Here is a 13,517-nt window from a genome sequence, read left to right on the forward strand (position 1 = left end):
ATATATATATATATATATACACACACACACAAATGATGCACATGTGTATATATAGTTTATTATATACATGTGGATCATTTTGTATGTCTGTAATCCCATAGAATAACATTGATTCACCCACAAACAATAAAGATGGTCAATATTGTCACATTTCCCACATTTACGTATGAACATGGTCTCATAAGAGGTTTTGAATATATATGTTTTGAAAGTGGTGACATTGTATATATATATATATATATATATATATATATATATATATATATATATATATATATATATATATATATATATATATATATATATATATATACACACACACACACACACACATAATGCATGTGTGTATATATAGTTTAGTATATACATGTGCAAAATTTGGTATGTTTATAATCCCACAGAAGAACATTGATTCACCCACAAACAACCGCGAAAAGGGTTAATCGTTTTTTAGGATATAAATAGCTTATGCTATTTTAAATTGTAGATGGTTCCGATCAAAAACAGTGTTGACATAAAATGATGAGACTGTTTAAATGTGATACACATGTCAAAATTATTTATTTATGCACATGCATCGTTTTGTATGTTTATAATCCCATGGATAAACATTGATTGGCCCACAAATACCGGAAACGGTCAATCGTTTCGCATTTTCGCAATTTACATATAGATAAACGTTCAGTCTTTTCAGAGGTTTTGAAGATGTTGATAAATGAAATGGTGAGACCGTGTTTATACATGATGCGCATGGGTTTTTATTGCATGCGCATCATTTGGTATATTTAAAAAGCAATACTATTGATTCACCCAAAAAGCGTCGAAAAAGGTCCTATCTCGTTACATTTTTGAGATTTTAGTAGCACGTCTTGCAAGAGGTTTTGAGTAGTAAATAATTTAATGTTGACATGAAAAAAAAACATTGACAAATTAAGTGGTGAGACCGATTTATACATAACACGTGTGTATATATAGTTTTTATATACATGCGCATTATTTGCTATCCTTATAATTCTGTAGGATAACATTGTTTCGCTCACGAACAACGGAAACAGTCAATCTTGTTGCTTTCCACTAATTACCTATAGATGAACGAACAGTCTTATACAAGGTTTTGAATTGTTTTAAAAAAGTTGACAAATTAAATGGTGAGAGAATGTATTTATACATAATGCACATGTGTGTTAATAGTTATTATGTACATGTGCGTAATTTACTATATTCATAATCCCATAGATAAACACAGATTCGCCCACAAACAATAGAAACGGTCAATCTTGTTGCATTTCCAAAGATTACGTATGAATGTTTAGTCTCTTAAGAGGTTTTGAATTGTTTTTAAATTGTTGACAAATTAAGTGGTAAGACTGTTTGTACGTGATGCACATGTGTATATAAAGTTATTATAAATATATGCGCATCATTTGGTATGTTTATTATTTCATAGAATAACATTTGATTCGCCTAAAAACAACAGAAACGGTCAATCTTGTTTTTCACAATTTACCTATAGATTAAGTTTTGAGACTATATATACACATGCACATCACGTATAAATACAGTTTATTTATACATGTGCATCATTTGATATGTTTATAATCCCATAGAATCCCATAGAACACCATTTACCTATAGATGAACGATCAAACTGGGGCAAAGCAGTGGCACAGTACTGTAGGTAGTGCTATCGCCTCACAGCAAGAAGGTCTCTGGTTCGAACCTCGGCTCAGTTGGCATTTCTGTTTGTAGTTTGCATGTTCTCCCTGTGTTCGCGTGGGTATCCTCCGGGTGCTACGGTGTCCCCCACAGTCCAAAGACATGCGGTACAGGTTAATTGGGTAGGCTAAATTGTCCGAAGTGTATGTGTGTGTGTATGTGTGGATGTTTCCCAGAGATGGGTTGCGGCTGGAAGGGCATCCACTGCGTAAAAAAACGTGCTGGATAAGTTGGCGGTTTATTCCGCTGTGGCGACACCAGATTAATAAAGGGACTAAGCCGACAAGAAAATGAATGAATGAATGAATGAACGCTCAAACTGTGTTTATAGGAGATGCACATCTGTGTGTAGTTTATTTTATACATGCACATCATTTGCTTTATTTATAATTCCATTTAAAACGGTCAATCTTGTTGCATTTTCATGATTTACCTATAGATGAACGAACAGTCTTATATGAGGTTTGAATTGTTTTGAAAATGTTGACAAATTAAGTGGTGAGACTGTGTTTATACATGATGTGCATGTGTATATATAGTTTATTTATACATGTGAATCATTTGATATGTTTATAATCCCATAGAATAACATTGATTCGCCCACAAACAACAGAAACTGTCAATCTTGTTGCATTGTCACGATTTACCTATAGATGAGCGAACAGTCTTATATGAGGTTTGAATTGTTTTGAAAATGTTGACAAATTAAAAGGTGAAGACTGTGTTTATACATGATGCACATGTGTATATATAGTTATTATATACATGCACATCATTTGCTATGTTATAATCCTATAGAATAACACTGATTCGCCCACAAACAACAGAAACAGTCAATCCTGTCGCATTTTCACGATTTACCTATAGATAAATGTTCAGTTTTATAAGAGGTTTTGAAATGTTGACAAATTAAGTGGTGAGACTGTGTTTATACATGATGTGCATGTGTATATATAGTTTATTTATACATGTGAATCATTTGATATGTTTATAATCTCATAGAATACCATTGATTCGCCCACTAACAACAGAAACGGTCAATCTCGTTGCATTTTCACGATTTACCTATAGATGAACAATCAGTCATTTAGGAGGTTTCGAATTGTTTTTAAACGTTGACAAATTAAGTGGTGAGACTGTGTTTATACGTGATGTGCATGTGTGTATATATATAGTTTATTTTTACATGTGCATCATTTGCTATGTTTATAATCCTATAGAATAACACTGATTCGCCCACAAACAACGGAAACAGTCAATCGCTGCATTTTCACGATTTACCTATAGATGAACGTTCAGTTATATGAGGTTTTGAATTGTTTTGAAAGTAATGACAAATTAAATGGCGAATACTGTGTTTATACATGATGTGCATGTGTGTATATATAGTTTATTTATACATGCACATCATTTGCTATGTTTATAACCTCCGAGAATAACACTGATTCGCACACAAAAAACGCAAAAACAGTCAATCTCGTTGCATTTTCGAGTATTAAGTAGCAGATGTGTGAATGTTTGGTCTTGCAAGAGGTTTTGAATTGTAAATAGTGAAAAAAAAAAAGTTGACAAATGAAATGGTGAGACTGTCTATACATGACGCACATGTGTATATACAGTTATTATATACATGCGCATCATTTGGTATATTAATAATCCCATAGAATTACATTGATTCGCCCACAAACAATAGAAACAGTCTATCTCGTTGCATTTTCACAATTTGCCTATAGATATGAACAATCGCTCTCATAAGAGGTTTCGAAAACAACGTTGACAACTGAAACGACTCTCTAACAGACCTATTCATTGATTTAATGCTCTTCTAGAAGTGCTGTTGAAACTTTAGAGATGATGTTTTGCGACGCTCTTAAGTTGCATATTCGTTCCCCTATAAATCAGATCCAATCAGAAATGTTCCCGCCTTCAGAAGGTGGATTTTGGCTTCAAAAGTGAAAAGTCAATCAGTAAATGGGCTTCATCTTGTTCTGAACAGATGGAGCATTGAAGAACTATTAAGAAGCACTATTAGCGTGAGTGTGGAAGGATTTGTATAGTTAGAGAGTGGAGGCATTGAGCATTTGATGCAGTTTTTACTTTGATTTTTCATCATCTTCTAGTCTGAATATCTTGCAATTCTTTAATCAAGACACATTTTGATTCAAAAAGAACAAAATTAAGTGATTTCTTCCTTAAAACAAGCTAAATAACTCGCCAATGGGGTAAGCTAAATAATGTTATGACAAAAGGAAAGATACTATTATTTAGCTTACTCCATTGGCAGATTATTCAGCTTGTTTTAAAAGAAAAACGCGTCTAGTTTTGGTATATTATTTCTGAAAACAAGACTAAAAAATGCTCTTTGATTTAAAAGTTTGTACTGGAAACAAGACAAAAGAAAGCAGTTCTTGCAGTGTGTCCTGTTCTCTTCTCCACGCATTTGTTTTGTTGACTTGCACTTGTTTCTAAATGCCAAACAGCGTAATACAGGAGTGAAACTGAATGTCAAACACTTAGTTAATGAAACAAGTTTCCTTTTAATTGTAGACGAACAATGCACAATATGTTTTAATTGAACAACAAGCAGTTGAATTCAATAGATCGACTTAAACATGAATCCAGCGGGCTGGATAAGTACACTAGACCTGTACAAACATCTTCAATAGCCTTACTGTGGATTGACGGCAGGTCTTCAGTGATGAATAGTGATCTTTATTGTATTTTTCCCCCTTTGCATTGACTCTGCATGAGCTTTATCATCACACCTCCTTTTTAAAGTGATAAAACGGCAACTTAAAATGTATTTGTGACCATTTTTTATGCCCTTGTTTTATTTTCGTTGTTGCATTGTTGTAAATGACATGCATAAGCTTAATAATTGGCCACTTGTTCATCCTCCTGATTATTCCCTTTTTTAATTGTGTTTGCTTGCAGCATTTGCACTTTATTCTCAGGCTCCTGGAAATTCAAAGATTAAAAGCCCCCAGTCTGAAATGTAGACACAGTTACAAAGTTGATTTGTTTAAAACAGATTATTTTGTATTAACTGTATCCCCCACATATTTACAATTGACAACTACACATGCATGGCTATTAGAGGTTTGTTGTTGTTTTCAGTTCGATCACAACCCATCGAACCACTACTCAAAAGCCACCTGTACGTAAATGAATTTGGCTATGTAAATGTAATGCAAACCACTGAGGGTTTCATATGCAAATGTTAGGTGTTCGGCTCTGCTCTCTGATTGGCTGTTTGCTGAACTTCTTTTTCTGCATGCTTCGGTTTTCTGAGTTTCTTTAGTGCATTATAGCTCTTGACAGATTCATCAATTGTACACTGTAGATCCCAAACACAGCTCATTTAGCTTATTTCTTTGCTTTATTTTGTTTTTATTACTAATTAATTGGAATAACACTGTTAAAAAAATCTGTATTTTGTGATTCACAAGTGTTTATTTACATTTTGGGATGTTGACTTCTGACTTTTGATGTTAAAAATTAAACTCTACAGTTTACCAAAGTGACTTTTATTGACATTTTAGTAGTTAAAATATAATAAAATAATGTATAAGAAATAATAAATGGAGAAATATGTGTGTAAAATAACAGAATGCACGGGTGGTTTATTACATGGTGTTTGTAGCGTAATATACAACACCAACTCAGACCATTTTATACTTTAAACTACTAAAAATGTTAATAAAAGTCACTTTTTTCTACTTTTTAAGGTTAAAAGTTGCTGAAAGAAAAATCAAGCTCTGATAATGCAATTCAAAAGCATAAATACACGTGAAAATTAAAAACATGGATCACAAAATATGAAAAACCATCTAATTTACAGATATTTTTACAGTGTATTACACATTTTTTTATTTTTTTGTCTTTTTGTAGTTCAAATATCTAACAAAGCTTTTGAATCAAGATGCATTTTGTAGAAAAGTAAATAATACTGTTGTGTTTTTAGATATAAAAAAACTTAATTTTGAAGTTTTATCTTTAAAACAAGCTAAATTATAATAATATTTACAACTGAATTGAAGTAAAAAATTACGAACAAAGTGATTATTACAAAAATATGGAAGGTCATTGGGGCCAAAACGTCTTTATCAGATATGTGTTATATGGCGGTAACTTAACTATGGCGAAGGACTATGTTCTTTTTTTTTAAGCAAGCTAAATTATCTGCCATTGGGGTATGTAAATAAGATATTTTGCTATTTTATTTAGCTTGTTGTAAGAAAAAACTCACTTAATTTTGCATTACGTTACATGCTTTACATTATCATGCTGCTGCTAGCTTACTTCACAACAACCTAAAAGTAAGTAGTGAACAGAAATGTGTCTTGAATAAAAAAAAAGGGAGTTGGACAGGCCAGGCTGACCCAAAATACTTGCACAACATAGGGGAGATAATACAAAATAACATGAGAAACTAAACTAATCAAGTTAAACATAATTACAAAAAAAGCTATTTTATTAAAATATGGAAGGCCGTCGGGGCCAAAACATTTATGGGGTGTCAAAATTAATTGTTTTTTCGATGCACTGATAATGCAGACGCAAACAATTTGGTATCAGTTCAGTAATAATCATAATCGATTACTATGTACTGACATCATTTATCACATATGCATTATATGACAGTAGCTTACTATGGCGAAGGAGTAGAGGGAGTCCAACTACTTAAAAAGCAGATAGCTGTGCACAATTCACTGCTTGTGAGTTTGCTAGACGCTCTTTCACTGACAGGGAAGTACATCAGAACTCAGCTAGGAAAAAATAAAAGCTTCAAATAATAAGTCAAAATTAAGTGTTTCTCTTTAAAACAAGCTAAATTATCCTCCATTGGGGTAAGTAAACAAGATATATTCTGTTATTTAGCTTGCTTTAAGCAAAAACTCCCTCAGTTTTAATTTATGTTATATGCTTTACATTATCATGCTGCTGCTAGCCTACTTTACAGAGACATAAAAGTAAGTAGTGAACAGACACACGTCTTTAATTTAAAAAAGAGGTTAGGCAGGCCAGGCTGACCCAAAATACTGACTTGCGCAACACTGAAGAAAATACAAATTAACATCTTATACAGAAAAATATATTTACAACTGAATCAATTAAACAAAATTATGAACAAAGTGATGATTACGAAAATATGGAAGGCCATTGGGGCCAAAACGTTTAGGGATGTAAAAAAAAAAAATGTTCAACACACCACAATGCAGACGCAAATAATTAAGTATCGTTTCAGTAATAATCATAACTAGTTATTATGTACTGACATCATTTACGACATGCCTTATATGATGGTAGCTTACTATGGCGAGGGAGGAGACCGCAAATAATTAAAATGCTCCAACTACTTAAAAAGCAGATAACTGTGCATAATTCCCTGCTAGTGAGATTGGGGAAGTACATCAGAACCCAGCTAAGTAAAAACTTAAGCTGAAAAAAAAGTCAAAATTAAGTGTTTTTCTTTAAAATAAGCTAAATTATCTTCCATTGGGGTACATAAATAATATATTTTACTAGATTATTTGGCTTGTTTTAAGCACAAACTCACTTTGTTTTACATTATCATGCCGCTGCTAGTCTACTTCAGAGTGACGAATTGAGTCTTGAAAAAAATACAAAGAAGTCAGGCAGGCCAGGCTGACCCAAAATACTTGCACAACATAGGGGAGAAAATACAAGGTAACATCTTAAACGGACTAAATATTTACATCTAAACTAATTAAAGTAGATAAAATTACAAACAAAGTAATTATTACTAAAATATGGAAGGTCGTTGGGGCTAAAATGTCTGCAACTAAACTACTAAATTATTATTTTTTTAATTAGTCTTGTTTCTTTAAGCCAGGGGTGTCCAAACTCTGTCCTGGAGGGCCGACGTCCTGCAGATTTTAGCTCCAACACACCTGCAAGGATGTTTCTAGAATGGCTAGTAAGAGCTTGATTAGCTAGACCAGGTGTGTCTGATTGGGCTTGGAACTAAACTTTGCAGGACACCGGCCCTCAAGGACTAGATCTGGACATGCCTGCTTTAAGCAATATTTTTCACATGTCAGTTAACGATTCAATAACTCTCTTATAAAGACTTCAGGTTTCATTAGATTAATCGTATTTAAAGATTAATGAAGTGTCACATTTAAATGGTTGTCGCCATCTACCTCCCCAGATTTATTAACCAGAATCTTTATTGTCATTGTACAAAATGCAACGGAATATGCGTTTGCCTTTTATTTCTAGTGCAAATTCTATTTATAATACAAATTAACATTTTATTTCGACAAAATATTTACAACTAAACTAATAAAAGTAAACATAATTGCGAACATAGAGTAATTATTACGAAAATATGGAAGGCCTTCGGGGCCAAAACGTCTGCAACTAAATTACTAAATATTTATTTTAATTAGTCTCATTTCTTTAACTACTATCATTTATTAGTTTCTCCAACCCCCTAATTTAATTTTAAAATGCAGTTTCACATAAATCACTATAGATAATTTATAGTCACTGATTTGTAGCAGACTGTGATATTTTATGTTACCAGACTTCTTCTGTAACGTCACTTAATTTTGACCCATTATTTCTGAACACACAACAGGATATTTTACTTGTCTAGAAAATCCTTTTGATTCAAGAATTTTTAGATATTTGGACTAGAAATTAGACAAACTCTTTAAGTAAAACCAGCATTTTTATTTAATGTACACTGAAAAAAGTGTTGCATGCAGAACTGTTGCGAACAATTTATTTGTGTTGAATTTAAACAAACAAATTAAGTTTAATAATGTTCAACTTAATTTGTTTGTTTAAATTCAACACAAATAAATTGTTTACTGCCACTTAATGTAAACAAATTGAGTAAATCCAAGGAATCATCTCTGAATATTTTTTTTCAGTGTATGGTCCCTGTCCCTGATGCCATGAATACTTTAAACAATGCCATTTGGGATTATGATGGGATAGTATCGTTCAATGAAATGCTGTAGATATGGATTCTTATGGTTTTAGGTGCATTTGGTATCACATCAGGTGGAACGTTTCTCTGTATATTCTCTGTTGTGCTTTTTAAAAACACTTGTACTATAGCTCCTTGTAGACAGAAAGTTTGCTGATTTCATGATGTTTGAAATGTTTAAGGTTTCACAATTCTCAACAGACATTTTTTTCTTTCTTTCTCCTGACCGTGAACGAGTAATTTTCTTTCTCTATATCTGGCTTCTTTGTGAATGTGCTTTATTGTGTGGTCTGCGAGCTTCTGCTGGTTCTTCTGCTCAATCAGTCCTTTTGCTGCTTTTTAACAAAGTTCTGTTTCAGTCGGTGACATTGAGGATTGTCAAACTCTTCATCCTGTCTGTTTGTGTAATGATGTTATTATCATAAATAATAAAAGAGATATTTTTTGCACTGATTTTTTTCCGTCATGTTAATACATTGGGTCATTGATAAGAATGGGGTTCCTAACAACATTGTAATTTGTGCTGTTGTATTTTCTCAGTGAAATTTCTTTATATGTATTTTGTATGTAATGCATTTTAATGAAGTTTCACAAACTAATTTCGAGAGGAGCACGTGATATGATTGATTGCAGCTGGCCACTCATCTACACTCATTAGGTAGACAATAGGATCGATCTCACTATAACTCACTATAAATAACCTAGCTAAGATCTACACCCCTATCTTCATTTTCCGAAGAAACCCCCCATCCACCCCTTCTCCTCCTTTCCTCTTTTGCCGAGGGGAGCTCTCGAGAACACCTGACCTCGTACTCCCCTCACATGCTTTATGGACCTGGCGGGAGCAACTATCTCCGAGCTCAGGGTTCTCTCCCGGGACAGCATGCCTAACTTGCTAACAAGTTGTCAAACAGTATCTAAGTGTGAAATATGGTTTACAGAAGACACCCACTACAATAGCCCCTTTCACACAGTGATACCGGTAAATATCCGGAAAATTTCCGGACTACTTTACCGATATATTAAAAAAAGCGCTGTTCACACAGGCAAGGACGTTACAGAATTTTTCCGGAAAAGTGCATTAACACATCCATCGCAAAATGCCTGTAAATTCTGACATCAACCAGAAATGAGCTCTAAACGGCTGTGCTTGTGTTTGTAAACATTTGACTACATCACAAACTCTGTGGATGATCAGTATTGAGTACAACTCTAATGAAAACATAGGGTAACACTTTCGCATGTCGAGATGTACATGAAATGTGTGTGTGTGTGTGCTGGCGCTCACAGGCTGTTTCACGGGCACACACAAAGCTTGAAGGTAAACAAACAACGGCTTATCATAAGCATCTTATCAATAATTATTTACACGATTGGCATTAAGAAGGAACATAGAAACTGTCACGGGTAGAAGAAGGAGTGAACTCAAGTGCAGAACACAAAGTGTTTATTAAGGAGAAAGTTTTTGCAAAGGAACAAAAAACCCAATCGGGTGAGTGCCGGGGAAGTGCCGTGGAAAAACAGTCCAGAAACAAACGGGAGACTCGTTCACTGGCAGCCCTGGACACAAATATGGGGTGAGAAACAGACCGTTATACACACACACACACCAACGACAACAGACTGACAAACATGAAGGGAAATGACGTGCTATAAATAGGAACAAAGGGATGAGAAACAGGTGGAGCGAATTACTCCGATGACTTGTGAATACTAGAAAAGCAGGTGACTGAAGGTAATCTGTAACATTGAACTGGAGAGAGTGAGAACACAAGGTACGGTGACAGTACCCTCTCCCTCAAGAACGTCTCCTGGCGTTCCCTGAAGACTCACCATGGGTCTGATGAAACTGATCAATGAGAGAGCGGTCCAGAATGTCCCGAGCTGGGATCCAACACCTCTCCTCCGGGCCATACCCCTTCCAGTCTACCAGATATTGATACCCTCTGCCCCTCCTCCTCACGTCCAGCAGGCGGCGGACTGTGTAAGTAAGTGTACCCTCAACTAGTCTGGGAGGTGGAGGAGCAGAGGTTAAAGGCTGTAGGGGGGAGCGAAAAACGGGCTTTATTTTAGACACATGGAAAACCGGGTGAATGTTTTTAAACTGAGGGCTTAATTTGAGTCGAACTGACACTGGACTGAGGACCTTGACGATGGTGAAAGGTCCAATGAATTTAGGTCCCAATTTACGTGAGGGAAGTCTGAGAGGAATATCCTTAGAGGACAACCAGACTTTCTGACCACACACGTAAAGAGGGGGTACGGAACGGTGGCGATCCGCAGATGCCTTGTTTCTGTCACCATTCCGGATAAGGGCTTTCCTGGCAAGCCTCCATGTTTGCAGACATCTTTGAATGAATGCCTGGGCAGAGGGAACAATGGCATCTGGTTCTTGAGAAGGGAATAGAGGGGGTTGGTAGCCTAAACAGCACTGGAAGGGAGACAAACCCGTAGACGAGACCGGGAGGGAGTTATGCGCATATTCGACCATGGTTAATCTGGAAGACCAAGACGACGGTTCCTCGGACGCAACACAACGCAGGACCCTCTCCAGTTCCTGATTAGCTCGCTCGGCCTGGCCGTTAGTCTGTGGATGGTACCCTGACGAAAGGCTAGCGGTCGCCCCCAGCTGTCGGCAGAATTCTGCCCAAAATTTTGACACAAATTGGGGACCCCTGTCTGAAACCACGTCAACCGGGAGGCCATGAATACGGAAGACGTGGTCCAAGATAATGGCTGCTGTCTCCCTCGCTGAAGGTAATTTGGGGAGGGGTATAAAGTGTGCCGCCTTCGAGAATCTGTCCACCACAGTGAGGACTACAGAATTGCCACTGGATGGGGGTAACCCAGTGACAAAGTCCATCGCTATGTGTGACCAGGGTCGCAAAGGGACGGGCAGTGGCCGGAGAAGCCCTGCTGGGGGTCGATTCGAGCCTTTAGCTACTGCACAGACCGGACAAGCCAATACAAACTGACGAGTGTCCCGCACCATCGATGGCCACCAGAACCGTTGCTTAATTAACCCCGTGGTGCGATCTGCTCCTGGGTGGCAGGCTAGCTTCGACGAGTGACCCCACTGTAAAACCTTGGTCCGGACTGACTCAGGCACGTATAGCAGGTTACTGGGACATTTGGTGGGCGTGGCGATAGTACGAAGAGCCTTACGGACCACAGACTCTACCCCCCAAGTTACACCTGCAACCACACGTTCAGGTGGCAGGACAGCAACTGGAAGGGTGGGTCTGGCCTCGCCCTCACCTAGACGTGATAGGGCGTCGGCTTTTCCATTCTTAGACCCCGGGCGATAAGAAATATGAAAATCAAACCGGCCAAAGAATAGTGCCCAACGAGCCTGACGAGAATTGAGACGTTTGGCTGATCTAATGTATTCTAGATTTTTATGGTCGGTCCAGACCACAAAAGGAACCCCCGATCCTTCTAGCCAGTGACGCCACTCACCCAATGCCAACCTGACAGCCAGTAACTCCCTGTTCCCGATGTCGTAATTTCGTTCCGAATGTGTTAATCGATGGGAAAAGAAAGCGCAGGGGTGTATTCTGCCGTCCGACGAGGACCGTTGGGATAAAATAGCTCCCACACCTACTTCTGACGCATCCACCTCCACCACAAACTGACGAGATGGGTCTGGATTACTTAAAATAGGTGCAGAAATGAAACGTCTCTTTAATTCAGAAAAGGCTGTCTGAGCCTGGGGTGACCACTCAAATCGCTTGTGGATGGAGGTAAGATTAGTCAGAGGCAGAGCAACCTGGCTAAAATTGCGAATGAACCGCCTGTAAAAATTGGCAAACCCCAGAAATCACTGGACCGCCTTGCGACTGTCTGGGGTGGGCCAATCTGCAACTGCTTTCACTTTGGCAGGATCCATTCGCACTCCCTCGGGCGACAGAACAAACCCCAGGAACGAAACCGACTGTGTATGGAAGTCACACTTCTCCACCCTGGCGAAGAGTCGATTCTCCAGCAGCCGCTGAAGCACCCGCCTGACGTGCTGGACATGTTCCCGTTCATTCTGGGAAAAAATCAGAATATCATCAAGGTAAACGAACACAAAATGATTTACCATGTCCCTGAGCACGTCATTGACGAGTGCTTGGAAAACCGCCGGTGAATTGGAGAGCCCAAAGGGCATAACGAGATATTCAAAATGACCAGTAGGGGTGTTAAAGGCGGTCTTCCATTCGTCCCCCTGCCTAATCCGAACTAGGTGGTAGGCATTGCGGAGGTCTAATTTTGTGAAGATGGTTGCTCCCTGCTGGAGTTCGAAGGCCGATGACATCAGTGGCAAAGAATAACGATTCTTTACAGTGATGTCATTCAACCCTCGATAATCTATGCAGGGACGCAAGGAACCATCCTTCTTCTCCACAAAAAAAAACCCCGCCCCAGCTGGAGAGGAAGAAGGACGTATAATACCTGCTGCTAGAGAATCATGGATGTACTTCTCCATGGCCTCCCTCTCAGGTTTAGACAGAGAGTATAAACGCCCCCTAGGTGGAGAAGTGCCAGGTAACAGATCAATAGCACAGTCGTACGGGCGGTGCGGAGGGAGAGATGAAGCCCGGGACTTACTGAACACAGCTCTCAGATCATGGTAAACGACAGGTACGCCAGTTAGGTTCACTTCCTCCTGCAACATAGAAAAAGAAGAAAGGGGAGAACAAGCAGAGCCAAGACAGTGAGACAAACAATAGGAACTCCAAGAGGATACGGAGCTAAGAGTCCAATCAATATGTGGATTGTGCTTAACTAGCCAGGTGTGACCCAAAACAAGGGGAGCAGTGGGAGAGTGAATAAGGAGAAACTGTAACTGCTC

The sequence above is a fragment of the Danio rerio genome, chromosome 2, assembly GCF_052040795.2.
Source record: "Danio rerio strain M-AB ecotype USA chromosome 2, GRCz13ab, whole genome shotgun sequence".
Classification (NCBI taxonomy): Eukaryota; Metazoa; Chordata; class Actinopteri; order Cypriniformes; family Danionidae; genus Danio; species Danio rerio.